Source organism: Mastomys coucha, unplaced genomic scaffold (genome assembly GCF_008632895.1).
Source record: "Mastomys coucha isolate ucsf_1 unplaced genomic scaffold, UCSF_Mcou_1 pScaffold13, whole genome shotgun sequence".
NCBI lineage: Eukaryota > Metazoa > Chordata > Mammalia > Rodentia > Muridae > Mastomys > Mastomys coucha.
This window is the reverse complement of record NW_022196895.1, coordinates 35647280-35664239: the sequence shown is the minus strand read 5'-3', so window position 1 is coordinate 35664239 and position 16960 is coordinate 35647280. Positions and strand designations below refer to the sequence as shown.

At 42.1% G+C, this 16960-nt stretch overlaps 1 protein-coding gene across 1 annotated transcript in view; it reads left to right on the top strand.

The window, feature by feature from the left end:
- The first annotated feature begins 485 nt into the window (after positions 1-485).
- Nr3c1 (nuclear receptor subfamily 3 group C member 1) overlaps positions 486-16960 on the top strand; it is a 120170-nt gene continuing 103695 nt past the window's right edge. Inside the window, exon 1 of the mRNA XM_031365559.1 lies at positions 486-1220. The gene's annotated coding sequence lies outside the window, so the exon portion shown is untranslated. The remainder of the gene's footprint in view (positions 1221-16960) is intronic.

Sequence of the window (16960 nt, the reverse complement as noted above, 5' to 3'; positions counted from 1 at the left end):
TAACTTGGGCCTTATGTCAGAGGCAACAAAAGGCACACTAATATTTTCTTCATTTTCAAATTGACAAGTTAAATTGTCCACCCTTGCCTAGATTCTCTTCAGGCAAATGATGAAGTACCAGTTAAAGGTAGTGTGTAAAATCAAAACAAAAATGTAACTAGCACCTGCCTAATCAATGGTAAAACTGAAGTCATTTTCATTTCCTTCCACCAAGTGGGCAGAGTTGTAGGGCTTGCTCTAACTCTCCTCTCCTCCCTCTCCCTCCTTGTGCTCCCCTCCCTCCCCCCCCCCGGCCTTTCTCTCTCTGTGTCTCCCACCCTCCCTTGCTCTCTCCCTTTTGGTTCCTTCTTGCTCTTTTTAGGGCCTGCACAGACCCACGGGTAGCCACTGATCACTTTCACTTCTGCTGAGGAAATTACAGCATGCTTCTCTAAACGGTAGAGCGAAAGAGAAAACAGTTGTGATACCAACTGGCCAGACCTTGGAGGGCTAGCAGTATTCTCAGGACCAGCTAGAACCTAAAATGTCTAGGAGTCTGAGGAGCACTAGGGTGTCAGTGGGGGATGGAACAGAAGACTAAGACAAGAAAAAAGGAGGTGGGTGGACGGCTATGTGTTATCTACTCTACTGATCCCTCTTGAGCGTGATGCAGGAGCTGATTCCAACCCCCTTGTGATGGTTTCTATTCGGGTCTGACTCGGAGACTATCTGCTGAGCAGAACCAAGAAATTCACCCCTAAAGAGGAGTCACTGTATTAGTCAGGGTCTCTGAACAAAGTTAGACCCAAGACACGGAATCCTCTGGTCTGAAATGGTCTCTTGCTTGAAATTCTCTGCCTTGTACTCAAAGGAAAGAAGGCGCCGGTTGGAGCTTTGCTCATCAAACGTGGTGCGAATCTAGCTTCTTCTAGAAAAAGCAGCCTGCGTCACATCGAAGCCAGATTTGGTTCTTTGCTCTGAGAGCGGTTAGGCCAGTGGAGGGGCTGGCTTCCGTGACAACTGGTGCAGAGACAGGTGCAGTGTGGGTCCCACAGATATGAACTCTGATAAATGGTGCATGAGCGCCTACTCTGTGCAAGAATGGAGAAGAGAGCCGCGCAGCTCCCACCCTCCACGCAGCTCCCACCCTCCTGGGGTCCCCATCGCAGCCTGATCATCTGCTGTCTTCTCAGCCAGGAAGATGTTTCAGATCCCGCTTCGTTAGAGTGTCTGGGAGGAAGGTAAGTGGTACTTTGATTCCCATTCTATGGCTGGGTAATGTGGGTTCCAACGAAATTAGATGAGGGTCACACAGAGGTCAGAGCATCTGAAAAAAAAATTATCACAAGATTTTTGATGTGCACTGAACAGTTTTAAACTGAGAAGTGAAGAAGCCTTTTTTTTTGTGGGCTTATCTAAAAAGAAATGTGCTGCTCTGAATATCTCAGTTTCATTTATTCAGCAAGTATGTAGTGAGTGCTACCATAGGCAATGAAAACAGCAAATGAAATAAGGACTGATGACATGTGTGTGTGTGTGTGTATGTGTGTGTGTGTGTGTGTGTCTGTTTGTGTGTGGGTGATCATATATATCTGTGTGTGTCTCTGTGTGTGCGTGTCTATGTGTATGTTTCTGTGTGTGTCTCTGTGTGTGCGTGTCTATGTTTATGTTTCTGTGTGTGTCTCTGTGTGTATGTGTCTGTGTGTATGTCTGTTTGTGTGTGTCTGTGTCTGACTGTTTGTGTGTGTCTGTGTGTGTGTGTCTGTGTGTGTGTGTCTGTGTGTGTGTGTCTGTGTGTGTGTGTCTGTGTATGACTATTGGTATATGTCTCTGTGTATACCTCTCTGTGTGTGTCTGGGTGTATCTGTTTATGTGTGTCTGTGTGTGTCTGTCTGTGTGTGCCTATTGGTCTGTGTCTCTGTGTGTATATGTCTGTGTGTGTCTGTGTGTGTGTGTGTGTGTGTGTGTGTGTGTGTGTAATGTGACATGTTAGGTAGAAAGTACCTTGAACAAAACTAAAACATAGCAGAGGACTATAAGGAATGGGGTGCCTTGTGTAGGGAGGCAACTACTGAGGTAACTATTGAGCAGACTCTGAATAAAGGAGCAGAGCAGGTGGTTGTCGAGGGACCCTCAAAGAACATCAAGTGCCAGGCTGTGAGATGGGCAAGGCCAAAGAAAGTGTGAGGAACAGAAAACAAACACTAAGGCAGAGAAGCAGGGCAGAGAAGAGATACAGGGACCAAGAGCTAACTGGGAGAGGGACAACCCTGGCTGTGGCAACGGGAGATGTGGGGTATCACTGATGAGTTTATGTCCAGGGCCACTTAGGGTCTCATGGGATCTCTCTGGCTGGAGGCAAGATTTAGTGTATGCATATGAGCCCACAAACAGAAGAGCTATCTAGCTGAGGTTGGCATCTGAAGGAGAGATGTACAGGGGCTGTTTTGTTTTGTTTCAACTTGTTCTAAAGTTTGTTTCTGTTAGCCCTTTTTCCCTTCATGGCATTGGAAAATGGTGAAAACAATTACTAGTCATACATGGTGAAATGTAATCATAAAGTAGTAGACTGCTTTTTTGTTTCATGTCAGTTCAAACCGCCTTCCTGATATCTGAGATGGATCTTCTTAGTTATGAGCTATTTAAGAAGGGGCTAAAAAACAGCACACCATCAAATATATGCATGCCCTAAAAGCTGTTCCTATAGTAGAATTAACTCATAAAACTTACAGTTGACTGGATTTTATTGATCCCCCTTTCTAGAACTTTCAGTAATTCATTCCTCTTCCTTAGCCCATTATAAATAAGATTTTTCCCTCTCCAATGGCCCAAGTATTAAATACATTATTAAAAATCATAATTATATGAGATTCTATAAAGTATGCTTGGGCTGGTTTTGGTAAATCCCTTGGATACATAAATTTTTTTAAAAAAATATTTTTCATGATTCTATGAATCTCATGGCATCTTCAAGCATCTCCATCAAATGGCAGAGGTCCGGTGATAGAGAGAGTGAAGACAGATAGCCAAGAGACTGAACAGGGATGAAGGGAAGCAAACAGAGTTCCCAATCAGAAGAACATTTAGCTGATCTTTAGGTTCATGATTGGATATTTGTTATCCCAGGACATTTGTTATAGGCAAAGGCCCTTGTCTTCCTCAGGGATGGCTTTATATAGCCTACACAAGATAAGATAACATTTCTATTTCCTGCTGGTTCACCAGCTACTGTCTAAGAGATGGGCCCACGAGGATTTCCCATCTTCCATGTGTCTGCTATGTCAGCAGTGATGGTTCCCCTCTGCCTCCCTCCAAAAGGGAGGCATGTGTTGAATGAGACTATGAACTTGAGGCCAAATGACTTGAGGCTTATTAATAATGGTGTGAGTCATTTGTGCTGCCTTTGACATATATTATTAACAGATTCCAGGAAGTTCCCTTGTCTCCCCTCAGTGGCCTTTCACAATTAGCCCTTCTACTAAAGCATAGTGAACCCCATTAAGGCCTCCTCCTCTGACAGAAACTGAATCCAGCTACTGTCAGTCGCTCGTCATCTTTAGTAAATTTATGTATCACACGTCTGCCATTCTAGCTCACATGAGAGAAAGGAAAGACTAAATATGCATAAGAGGCCGTAGTCAAGTGACGGCAGACGGAGAGGATCCCCAGATCAGGTGCCTCCATACATGAACACTAGTTTGTGGTGTTTCTTGACTCTAAGAAAAATGAAATCCTTGCAAGGCAGACCCTTGGGATTGTTATAGCCAGTAGCCCACAGAAGTGAAATTACTTAAAGAAAAGCACTGAGCCCATAGAGCATCATATGCTTTTAATAACCTCTGGCCAGAGTTATTTAAATGATCTCTCCCAAAACACCTCACACTTCACCAGTTATGTGTGTCCCGGCTTCACCCCAGCCTTTAATGAATTCTTTTCCCTTAAGTATTTCTGGAAATGCCCAGGGGTGCTAAACATGTGGCTAGAAATAATTCCAACGAGTGTCCTCAGCAAAGCAGGGATCCATGGGTCCAGGCTCACGTGCTTCCACTAAGACAGCACTCAGGGCTGGAAGTCTGTCCCCATTTCTTTTGCCACCACAGTCACTGATACCAGGAAGTCCTGCAGGAGCCGAGCTGATGAATTCAGAATGCCTGCTGGATGTCTGCAGTAGAGCCTCTCATCTTCTCCCTGCTAAGCAGAGTGAGAAAGAGCACATGGCACGGCACTTGGGAGGCAGGCATGCTCAATCTCAGGTGCCCTGGTGGCTCGCAGCGGACCTCCCTCAAGTGTTCCCATCTTTACCCATGAGTCCATGGGTAAAGGTGGCCAGACTCCAGTGTTCTCCTCCACTCTGTTTTTGCTGCTACCATTCCCACCTCAGGGACAGCTAATCTATTACGCAAAGCTAAGTATCAATCCTGGAAGCCACTCTAAGCACCCCACTGAAAAGCTGTGTGAACTCCAGTGCCACTATGGCATAGAACCTCTCATCATTCCAAATCATTCACACCCTTTCTGCAGAGTCAACCCTTTCTCAAGAGCTCCCAGGATAGCTGGGTCCAGACAAGCTCTAGTCTCAGCCAGGAGACGGTGACCCTGCTGTTGGCGGATATCAGCCTTTCTTACTGGAATTGCACTGCCAATTTGTATCTGCTCCATGGTGTGCTCCTTTCCATTTGTCATCAGTCCTCCATTTGGGAGCACCTGATTTACAATGTGTCAGTGAAGAGCATTTCAGTCTTTCAGTCTTAGGAGACTCCTAAGCCCTATTGGACCTGTTTCTCTTCCTCTCTCTGTCTCTCTGTCTCTCTGTCTCTCTGTCTCTCTGTCTCTCTCTCTGTCTCTCTCTCTCTCTCTCTCTCTCTCTCTCTCTCTCTCTCTTTCTCTCTCTCACACACACACACACACATACACACACAAATAAGTAATAATATATAGATAAATAAATATTTAAATTATGTCAAAAGTGGGGGCATCTTGTTAGTAGTTGGATATAAAGGCTCAAACCCAACCAGAGCAAGCCCTTACTGAAGATGCAGACCCCAACATTTAGTATACCAACATCTTTCCCTAAAAGCATGTGTCTAAATCTGTGCTGGCTGCTATTACACCATGGACCAGGCCCTTGAACAACATATTTCTCCAATACTGTCCTCTGATCCCATTCTGAGTTTGGGCTACAACCTATGACTATGGAGAAGGCTACAGATACTTAGTCTATAGCCACATGCATCATGAAAAATTTCTTCTTAGAGAGGTAATATATTCTTGAGAAAAAAAAAAGATTGCTTGAGTTTGGGATTTCAAAATTAGTCTGAGTGACAAAGTGAGACCTTCTCAGAGAAGGGGAGAGGAAGAGGAACAAAGGGAGGGGAAAGATGGAAGGAGGAAGAGAGGAAGAAGGAGAGAGCTAAAGTTACATTGGGAAAATGTAAAGAAAAGACAAATGTAGAGGAAAAAAACCAGTCCACCATCATCCTCCCTCCTACAGTTAAAATTTTGTGGGTTTTGTAAGTTTATTTACTATAAGTTAACACAGAATAGGAAACAGAACATAATATAAAAGTGTAAAAATCACAGATATACCTAAAAGAAAGTTGGCTCCATTGTGTGTGTGTATATACATACCTATGTACATACATACATACATACAAATACACACACATAATTTTTCTGTGAGGATAAGATAGACTTAACTGCCCTTTAGTGAGATAATAGTGAGTCACCAATGTTTATTATTATTATTATTATTATTATTATTATTATTATTATCATTCCTCTTCTTCCCTTAAGACATACTTCTCAGTAGAATGTCCTCCTTAGAGAATGTCAGTATGTGATTGACAGATACGATACATGTGCAGTCTACGACATCCACAATAGATCATGTACTCTGATTCAATACTCAAGAAGCTCCAGAATCATGGATGCTCCATTACAAAGAAGTTGCCTATGGTTCTATTTCACCTCTGTTTGCAATAGGAAGAGTGGAGAGAGGCACAACCCTTGATAGTCTTCTGCCTCACAAATGTTTCCATAACACTGGCAAAATGCTTAACTTTTCATGCCTCAATTTACTAGTCTGGAAAATGAGGATAATCTTGCCTATTTAATAAACTGTAAACTTCTACCCAAGGATGAGGCGTTAGCCCAAGCATCCAACGAGGATCCATTACTAAGGCAAATTAATTGGTGCTATGTTGTCAGAACTGCTGTCTACTCCTAGAACTATCCTCACTATGCGCGACTACACCTTGGAACCATTGACATCACTTCTCTTTTCCTTAGTTTTCTCATCTATGACGGAGATAACAGGTGCTTCCCTCCTCGGTGCGCATTAAATAGGACAGTGTGAGTAATGTGTGTGCTGGATGCGATTATTACCTTTCCTTATGGTTAGGAAGTGGCTTGGGTACAACATCACGTGGTTGAGAGTCACTGCCTTTCCACTGCATGTTCCCTAAGAGCTGTGGTAGGAGACTGTCTATAGCATGTAGGTCTGAGAGCAATCAAAGACACAAAAGTCACCTTAGCCAAAAAGCCAAATCAAAGTAGTCAGTGTTTGGCAAAATGTGTGTCCCAAAGTCACAAGTCCTGCAGGAGTGTTTTCCAAGCATCTTTGGTGGTCATGGGAGTAGGATAGTCAGGATGGTTGAGGGAATTGAGGGTTTCAATGCTCACACCCATACACACATACACACACACACACACACACACACACACACTCCTACACACACACATATAACATATCCCTACATATACACACTCCTCTACACACACACATAACACACCTCTACATACACACACACACACACACAAACACACACACACATAACACACCCCTATACCACCCCTGTACACACACACAACACATACACACACACATATAACATACTCCTACATATACACACTCCTCTACACACACACACAACACACTCCTACACACACAAACACACACACAACACATACACACACTCCTACACACACATATAATATACCCCTACATATACACGCTCCTCTACACACACACACATAACACACCCCTACACACACAAACACACAACACACACCTATATACATACACACACACACCAACATTGCTTTTATTTTACAGCAAACATTCTTAGCTGATGAACAAAGCCATTCCTTCTTGGACCCTCAACCAGACCTCATTTCCTGGGTTTCATTAAATGTTACCATGTGCTCACATTGTGGGCCATATGGTTTCTGTCTATAAGGCCTAGCTCCGCCATTCCAGTGTGAAAGCAGCCACCTGAGATGCATAAACGTATGAGTGTGCTATGTCCCAATAAAACTTGAAAAATCCTGGCTGTGGTTTGCCAACTTCTGTGTGAGAGCACAGTAAGCCAAGGGTTGCACAGTGAAGCTGGAAAGACAGACAGGAGCCAATCAGGAGGCATCATGGGATCAGAGCACCACTTCAATTTTACCCCCAGTGCCTGTAGAAGTCTGGGGAGCGTTTTAGAAAGGGGTGTGACGCAGTGTCAAAAACCCAGCTCTGGAGATCCAACCTACAGCTTTCACTCACCACATGGCCACTTTTTGTCCCTTCCTGGGTGGAGTCCCCTGTCTGCAGGGGCTTCACGGCGACATTTGTCACTTGGGTGAACTTGCCATGGCTAAGGCTTTCGTCCATAGCTTAGCAGACTAGGAACACCAATCTGTGCATCCTTGTTCTCTGCCAGACTTATATTCCAAATTCAAGTGACTCCACCCTAGGTTAAAAGCCCAACTTACTAATTGTCTCTTTAATTTATTTTATAATTAGTGTGGGGGGCTTTATTATGACACTTCATAAATAGAAAGATATAGATGTATATCATTGTACTTTGCTCAAATGGTTTTTACGAAAAACACGGATGCCAAATGGGAGTATTCTATTTTTCTCATCTATAACATAAAATCCTTAGAAAAACACTAAAAGCAACTATAGTGGTTAATGTTTATTTTTCTTTCTAGTACCAAGCACAGTACAAATCTATCTATGCAGTTACTTTGTTTAAACCTTTAATTAAGACTATTAAGTCAAAACTATAGCTAAGTCCTGTTCATAATTAAAGAAAGAGACCATATAACTTCAGAACACAAAGCTACTACTGAGTGGTTGAAATAAGAGCTGGACTCATATAGTATAAATCAGAGTCTAGCACTGAACCAGTATAACACAGCATCTGATAAAAAAGAAGTTCAAGCATCGGGGATGTAGGGAGAAAGCAGGTGAATCCCTTTCTAATGTCTTGAGGACATGGTCTGATATCTCCACATCTGGAATGAATGCCATGCCTGCAGATCTTTGGCTCATAACATCCTTTACTTACAATGCTATCCACTGCCATATTGACCATAACTTTCTCACTAGCAGAGGCATTCCCATACAGCTGGGTATGTAGCTCCATGGTAGAGGATATGCCCAGCCAGCATGCACAAGGCTCTGCAGTCATGCCAAGCACTGCATAGGAATGAAAGGAGGATTTACCAAATTCTATAATCTCCCTCCTGGTGCTGGAAGGTAACTAGAATCATGCAGTATATGGTCATGTATGTTTGGCTGCATCCACTTAGAACATGGTTTTCAACCTTCCTAGTGTTGCGACCCTTTAATACCCTTTAATAGTGTGGTGAACCCTAACAATAAAATTATTTTTGTTACTACTTCGTAAGTGTAATTTTGCTCTGGTTATGAATTCCAGGGTAAATGTGTGATATGTAGGACATCTGGTATGTGATATGTAAAAGGGTAGTTCAACCCCAAAGGGGTTGAGACCCACGGATTGAGAACCACTGACTTAGAACAGTATGTTAAAGACTTGTCTCTGCATGCCCTGGTCAGCACATCATCCCTTTCTGTGGATCTACAGCATCTTGCTATATGGATCACATTTGTTTTCTCATTCATCGCTTGACAGGCATTTAAGTCATAACCATTTGACTAATAGGAATAATGTCATTGGGAACATTCAAGCATAATGTTTTGTTTAGAAATGTATAACTTTACTTAAGAGACTTCCTTTTTATATTTTTTAATTGTTTTTTGAAAATTTTATACATGAGTATTGGAGGTATGTCATTCATTTCCACCCCTCCTTCTCTCGCTACCAACTCTTTCTGACATTTCCCAGTCTCGTTCAAATTCATGACTTCTTTAATTATTATTACATATATGCATAATCATACATACATACACACTATGCTGGCTGGTCTTATGTCAACTTGACATAAGCTAGAATTATCTGGAAGCAGGGAACCTCAATTGAGAAAATGCCACCCTAAGATCCAGTTAAGGCATTTTTTAAATTAGCAATTGATGAGGAAGATGCCAGCCCATTGTGGGTGGTACCATCCCTGGGAAAGCAGGCTGAGCAATCCATGGAGAGCAAGCCAGTAAGCAGCACCCTCCATGGCCTCTGCATCAGCTCCTGCCTCCAGGTTCCTGCCCTGCTTGAGTTCCTGTCCTGACTTCCTTCAATGATGAGCAGTGATATGGAAGCCAAATAAACCCTTTCCTTCCCAGTTTGCTTTTTGGTCGTGGCATTCCATCACGGCAATAGAAACCCTAAGACACACATATATATATATAAATTGTTATTGAGTTCATTTAGTGTTGTTTCTATGTTGGTGTGTTTAGGGCTGATCACTTATGATTGGATAACCCATTAATAGCCTTGTTCCTGGAAGAGACTGATTCTCCATCTCTCAACAGCTATTGATTACCTGTAGCTCTTCATCTAGAGGTGGGGGCACATGAGATGTTCTGCCATCCTTGCTGGCAGGTCAGCTAGTATTTGTCATTGTGAAGATCTTGTTTGAGCAAACATATTGGCAAAATTTTAAGGATGCAGCTTTCCTATCATTTATGAAAGATGCTATCTCACAGCAGATGTCCTGATCTCCTTGGGGTTTGTAATCTTTTAACCTCCCTTATCCACGGTGTTCCCTGAGTCTTCATGTAGGGGCTTTGTAATAGATGTACCAATGAGTTATGTTATAGATGTACCAATGGGATATGTTAGAGATGTACCAATGGATTATGTTATAGATGTACCAATGGGATATATTATAGAAGTACCAATGGGGTATGTTATAGATGCACCAGTTGGGCATGTTATAGATGTGCCAATTGAGATTGGCAACCCATGATCAGTTGTTCTTTGTAATTTGACCAGGCTTAGATTTCTGTAATGCTCTCCATCTGCTGCAAACTTAGTGTTTTTTGATGAATGGTGGCAGCTATACTTATTGTGGATATAAAAATATGTATTTGGAATGCAGTTAGAAATTACAACAGCTTAAGAAAGAGTCAGAAGTAGATCATCCTCTAGGGTTTATGACCTCACCAGCTATGAGTAGTTGGACAGGTTTATAATACCAGACATGAATTCCCTCCCACTGAGCAGGCATTGAATCCAATTAGACAGTTGTTGGTTACCCCAACACATAAATGCCACTATTGTTCTCTTGGGGATATCTGGTCATTGTTGTGGTTGGTTACCCTTGCATCTGTGTAGGACTATTAATTGTTCTCATCTTGGAAGCTTGCATAGCACCTTCTGATCCCATGAGAGCTAGTTCTCAAGGAGGAAGCTTCCAGGTCAGATCCAGCTCAATTCCTCCAAGTCTTGTTTATGAAGTACATGTGTCTTTAGTAATAGTGTCTTACCTTCTAGTTCTGGGAGGCAACAAAGGGCAACGGCACTAACCCATATTGTTCTGGAGTTTCTCAAACTCTTCTTAAGATCATATAGTAACTCTATATTTAACTTTTTAAGGGAATTGCATGTACTCCATAAGACTGAGCCATTTTGGAACTCTATTATCGCTGTGGGAGAGTTCTATTTCTTCATATCCTCACCAACGCATTATATTCCTTTTCTAAAAATATCCCTAGCCTAGTAGAAATAGAATAATATTTCTTGTATTCACAGCTAATAAGGTTACACATCCTTTAACATTTTTAGATGTTTATTAGTCATTTGTTTCCTATGCAAGCCATTTGTTGTCATTTTATTATTGAGTGGCAACAGTTCTTTATATATAAAATACATCTAGGCTGTTTCAAATATATGATTTGCAATAGTTCCTTTATTTTGTTGGTCAACATTTCATTTTCTTCATGATATCATTTGAAGTAGAAAAGATTTTTAATTTTGATGAAATTTAGTTTGCTTATTCCTTTAACTGCCTGTTCTTTGATTTCAGCTCTGACCATTATATGATCCAAGATCAAAGAGACTTACCCATATGTTTTCTCCTAAAAATTCTATAATTTCACCTGTTCACTTAAGATCCACTTTGAGTTTACTTGTGAATATTCTAATTTGCATGTGTTTGTTCAATTATCCTATCACTATTTGTTGAGAAAGATTGTATGCCTTAGCATTTTTGTCAAAACTCAGTCTATCCAAAGCATATGTTTCTGGACTCTTAATTCTTTTCCATCATCTGAACGCCTGCTCTATGCCACACTATTTTGATCTGTGTAGCATTATAGTGTGAGTTCTCCAATTTTTCTCTTCAAATATTATTTTATCGTTTTGATTTAATACTACCTTAAGTCAATAAGTCAAAAAAATGAAGCTGCAACTTAATAAAATGCGACAATGTTAAGAAGACACAGGGACATCTGCTTGATGTGTAGTGATTTCTTTGTGGAATGGGTTGGTTTCCTCTCCCTTCTAGCTCTGAAAGCCAAAGTAGCTTCTCTTTCAGAGTCATCTTACACAGGAGGATGGGACAATGAGACAGTTAAATACTTGGTCACACAGCTAGTGAATAGTTTCTGTAGTCCGGCATGCTCTTAGATAGTGAATCATACTACCTCTGATAAAGATTCCTGGACTCTGCCCTAAGGTGGGAGGTCTGAGGAGGAGCCTGGATAGCTGCACTTTAAACAAACTCTCGGGCGATTTGAATGGAAATCAGTGTTTAAGGGAGGGCCGTGCAAAGAAACATAAAAGTTAAAGCAAAGCAGGTATGAGGGAAGGCCTGGGGATACTGGCCTGCTTGGGGAGAAATGATAGTGACATGAAGAGAAGGCTGCACTGGTATATGGGAGAGGGGAAGAAAACTATAAGGTATTGGCAGCTAACAACGAGGCAGGACTGACTGGCCATCAGGGGCCATTTCAGCTACTGTGGCCTTTCTGGCCGCACTTGTGACCATGTCACTTGCCCTGAAGGAAAATGAACTTCTTCCTAGCTAATATCACTCGTACAGTTTAGGAGAAGATGGGAGTCCTATGGGCAAGTCAGTGATCCCTCAAAGCAAACAAGAAAGACTCAAGAGTGACAGCTGACAGTGTTCTGGGTCAGGACTGCTCATACTAATCCCATCTTCCAACAACCCCAGGGGTATACAGTATGTATACAGGCCAATTTGTTGACATGAAATCATAAAGAAAATTTCAATCTCTCTATATATACACACTTTTGGAATTTATGAAAGGAAGCATATTTGCACACTAATAAGATGAGTGTGCTTGCTTTTGCATAAATAATTCAGCCTTAGCTGAATATTTGATACTATTGCCATAGAGCATCTTCAACTTTCAGAGGTGATCAATATTTGGATTTTACAATTATCAGTGCTGAGAGCACTACTTTGCATAAACATGTAACACAATTTATGCTTAGCATCACTTCAGAAATTGTTGTAAATTCTGTTCCAATCTCAAGCTGAAACTCACTGGATACTTTCAAGCACAAGTCGACAGTGATAGAACAGAAAATATGACCTCTGCAGGCATTTGCACAGGTGCCCATACTCACCCACACACATGAACATGCACGCGCGCACACACACACTTACTTCCATTCTTTGGACAAGAGCATTTGAATAACTGAAATTCAAGCAAATAGTGCAAATATCAAGCTTAAAAACTAAATATGCAGAATATGACCCCAAATTAGACTGATTGGATCTTTACATGCTGAGACATTTTGGTAGGAAAATATTAGAAGTCTTTGTTCTAATTAGATGATTATATTTCTATAAGAGAAAACGTGTATAATAAAGACAACCAAATGTATCACGCACCACAGTCTCAAATCTTTACCAGGATGTTTTAGATAGTATTGTTGGCTTCATGTGTGGTGTGTTCAGAAGCAAGGCTTCGGTGAAGTCATGAGACACAGTGTGGGCAGATGCCAGCATGCTTCGTGAATTCATTGCAAACTTGATTTTGAGGTTTTGGTCTTCAAGCATTCAGAAATCTTTCACTGTTGCTGAATTTGCATGACTTCCCATTCAGTCACTGCATCTAAGACTGTGATGCACAGTTTGAGAAGCTCAGCTGTAAGCACCCTACAGTGGGGAACTGACTGGATCCTGACTGTGCAAGTCTGAGACAGGCACTCTGTTTTCCCCATCTTACCAGTAAAGGGAAGAGCGGCACTCCAACCATTGAGAAACTTGTAAAGGTCACAGAGCAACAAGTTAACAGAACCAGACTCAAACCCAGGTAGTCTCACCTTGGAGCCAGCTGCTTAACCACTATGCTGTTTCTAGAAGAAAGAAAAGAAGAAACAAGGACAAAGATGAGACTTATTAACACTGCATTAGAAAAGCTAGTTGAGGCTAATTCTCATTAAGAGAGACAAACACAGACACCATGAGCTTTACTGACCCAGCTCTGGCCCAAGAGTTAGGAAAACTTTAGGAGCTCAATGCAAGCTGGCTCCTTCCTCCCCAAAGCTGGTGATTTGCCTCCCCATGGTGAAGAATAGCCCAGGCTATCAAAGCTTCTCTATTTCCAAAGGAAAAATGAACTCAAATGATGGGCAGGTGAATGCCTTTGGGGGTATAGTTAAAATCATCATATAGCAGGAAGAAGCTCATTGTTAGAGCTCTGACTTAGCATTCACAAGGGCCTGAGTTCAATTTCAGCAATATACATATATATATATATATTCATTTTATCCTACATATTAAAAATAATGATTTTTCCTGGGGTGGAGAGATGGCTCAGTGGATAAGAATGCATGCTTTTGGAGCACAAGGACCTGAATTTGAGCCAGGCATGGCCGCATGCTCTTGTAACCCAGCACTGTGGGTAACAGAGGCAAGAGGATCAGTGATGCTTGCTAAGTGCTGTCTTAGCCCCAGGTTCAGTGAGATTCTGTCTCAAAGGAATGACATTGATTGTGACAGAGTAGAATATATGGCCTCTGCAGGAGTTTGCACAGGTGCCCACACTCACCCACACACTTGCACATGCAAGGCACACACACACACACACACACACACTTCCATTCTTTGAACAAGACCATTTGAATAACTATACCAAAAACTCTAGAAAACTTTCTTTTCCAAAGGAGATGGTAAAATGGGTAAAACGCCCAAAAGAAATGCTTTTGCAAGTAAATTCTTGATGGTTCTTGTTTCTTGATGATTGTTGGAAAATAAGCAGTGAATGGGTTATTTTCAGGGCAGGACTCAACCTCAGCACTGGCTGGCACTTGGATAATTCCTTACTGTAATGGACCACCCTGTGCATTATGGGACACCTAGCAGCATCCCTGCTGTACTAGTCACTTTTCTGTCTCCGTGACGAAATTCCATGACAGACTGCAAGTAACTTTGGGAAGGAAAGGGTTTACATTCAGGCCACACTTAGGAACTAAGGGAGGTCAGGGCAGGAACTCAAGACAGGACCTTGGAAGCAGGAAGTGAAGCAGGGGCCACGAAGGAGCCCTGCATACTGACTTGGTTCTCCTGTTTCCCTCTGCTTTCTCATACAGCCCAAGGATTGGCACTGGTCACAATGAGCTTATCCCCACCCCCACCACACACACCCAATCACTAGCTAAGAAAATGCTCCACAGGTTTACCATAGGCCAATTTTGTTAAGGATTTTCTCAATTGTGGTTCCCTCTTCTCAGATAACTCTGTGTCAAATTGGGAGGGGGGTTGTGGGGGACATACAAGCAGCAAGCACTTTTCTGCTGAGTCACCTTCCAGTTTTCTGCTGAGTCAAATCACACTTTTCTGCTGAGTCATCCATGCTTCTCTGCTGAATCATCTTGCTGGTCATTTTTTTTTTCTTTCTATTTTCTTTTTAACTCGTACTGCTTCAAGTCCTTCGGTGTTATTAAAAATATTTTTAGGAACTGGTAAAATAGTTCCATTGTTAAGAGTTCTTGCAGAGGATTCAGATTCAGTTATGAGAATCCACATGCCCACTCTGAACTGCCAGTAACTTCAGTTTCAGGGAATCTAGCACTACCTTCTCTTCGAGTGCTTGCACAAACACAGTACACAGAGATACAAGCAAGTACACACACACACACACATAATCTTTAAATACAACAAAGTATGCTTCCAAGATATAAATTTATCCTTGTCCTTGGAAAAAAGAAAAGAAGACAACAGGTCTGGTGAAAGCAAACTGGAAATACTTCTATTGTTACTTTAACAAGTTATTGCTGAGTATCCTGCTAACATCAGCATACATAATTTCTTTGACTGGTCACAATAGCCTAAAAGAGAGTCCAGACCTTATGCCTGTTATAACTGATGAAGAAGCTGAGATAACAAGGTGAAGGTCATACCCAGAGAAATATGGGGAGCCTGGTTCCTTCTAGTTTTACTCTCACCCAAGCCAGCTCTGTGGGAGACATTCTGCCTCTCTGCATGAGCTTTCCTACCTTTAGCTTCAGACTATGGTTGCCCCTGTCTATCCAGTGGGGAATGGTCATCTCATCAATGTCCTCTGTCTTCCCCCTTCTACCCAAGGGTTCCTATCATAGTTGTCTTTATTAGCTCCTCGCTCCTTGTTTCTCTGACCACTCTATTCTGAGATGGTCTTAAGAAGAGGAATGTGCTTTACTAATCTTCATATTCAGTGCCTTCCTGGAGGCAAGCGGTAGGAAGTCATGGGATGCTAACCAAAGCTTTGCAGTCAGTGGTAGGAAAAGGGGCATCATTACAGTTGGTTCTTTTTATCGATGAGTTCTGAATCTTTAGACTCAACTGTACTGGCTAGTTTTGTGTGTCAACTTGACACAGGCTGGAGTTATCACAGAAGGGAGCTTCAGTTGGGGAAGTGCCTCCATGAGATCCAGCTGTGGGGCATTTTCTCAATTGCCCCTTGTAGGTAGTGCCATCCCTGGGCTGGAGGTCTTGGGCTCTATAAGAGAGCAGGCTGAGCAAGCCAGGGGAAGCAAGCCAGTAAAGAGCATCCCTCCACGGCCTCTGCATCAGCTCCTGCTTCCTGACCTGCTTGAGTTCCAGTCCTGACTTCCTTGGTGATATACAGCAATATGGAAGTAAGTCGAATAAACCCTTTCCTCTCCAACTTGTTTCTTGGTCATGATGTTGTGCAGGAATAGAAACCCTGACTAAGACACTCAACTAAACATGCACCAAGGAAAACAATGATGTCTAGAAGCTCAGGGGACTGTTCAGTTGTAAAGTGCTTGCTTCTGTGGCTTAGGAAGCACCAGTTTAATCCCATGCCAAAGACCTGGGCATGGAGCCTATAATCCCAGCATGAGAGAGGAAACCAACCTAGCTGAATCAGCCAATTCCATGTTCAATGGGAGACCCTTTCTCAAAAAGTAAGGAAGACACTCAATGTTGACCTCTAGATCCCACACACATGTGCACATGTACACATATACACAAACATACACTTAGACACATGTACACATGCACTCATACCTGTACAAACTTGAATACATATATACACATATACACATCCACAAACATATACACACAAAGAAAAAAAAAGAACAATGCCAAACATAAATATTGTTTTGTTGTTATTCCCTAAGCAGTGTCTGATAACAATCACATAGTGTTCCCATTGAGTCTCATAGAAGTACTTTATAGAAAGGACTTGAACATTTGTACATTTGAGGGTTCACAGAGAGCCCTGGGGCCCATCTCCTATGGGTGCAGAAGGGCAACCATACCTTTAGATGGGTTAAGGGCAATGATGAGGGAAAGACCACAGACCTAAGCA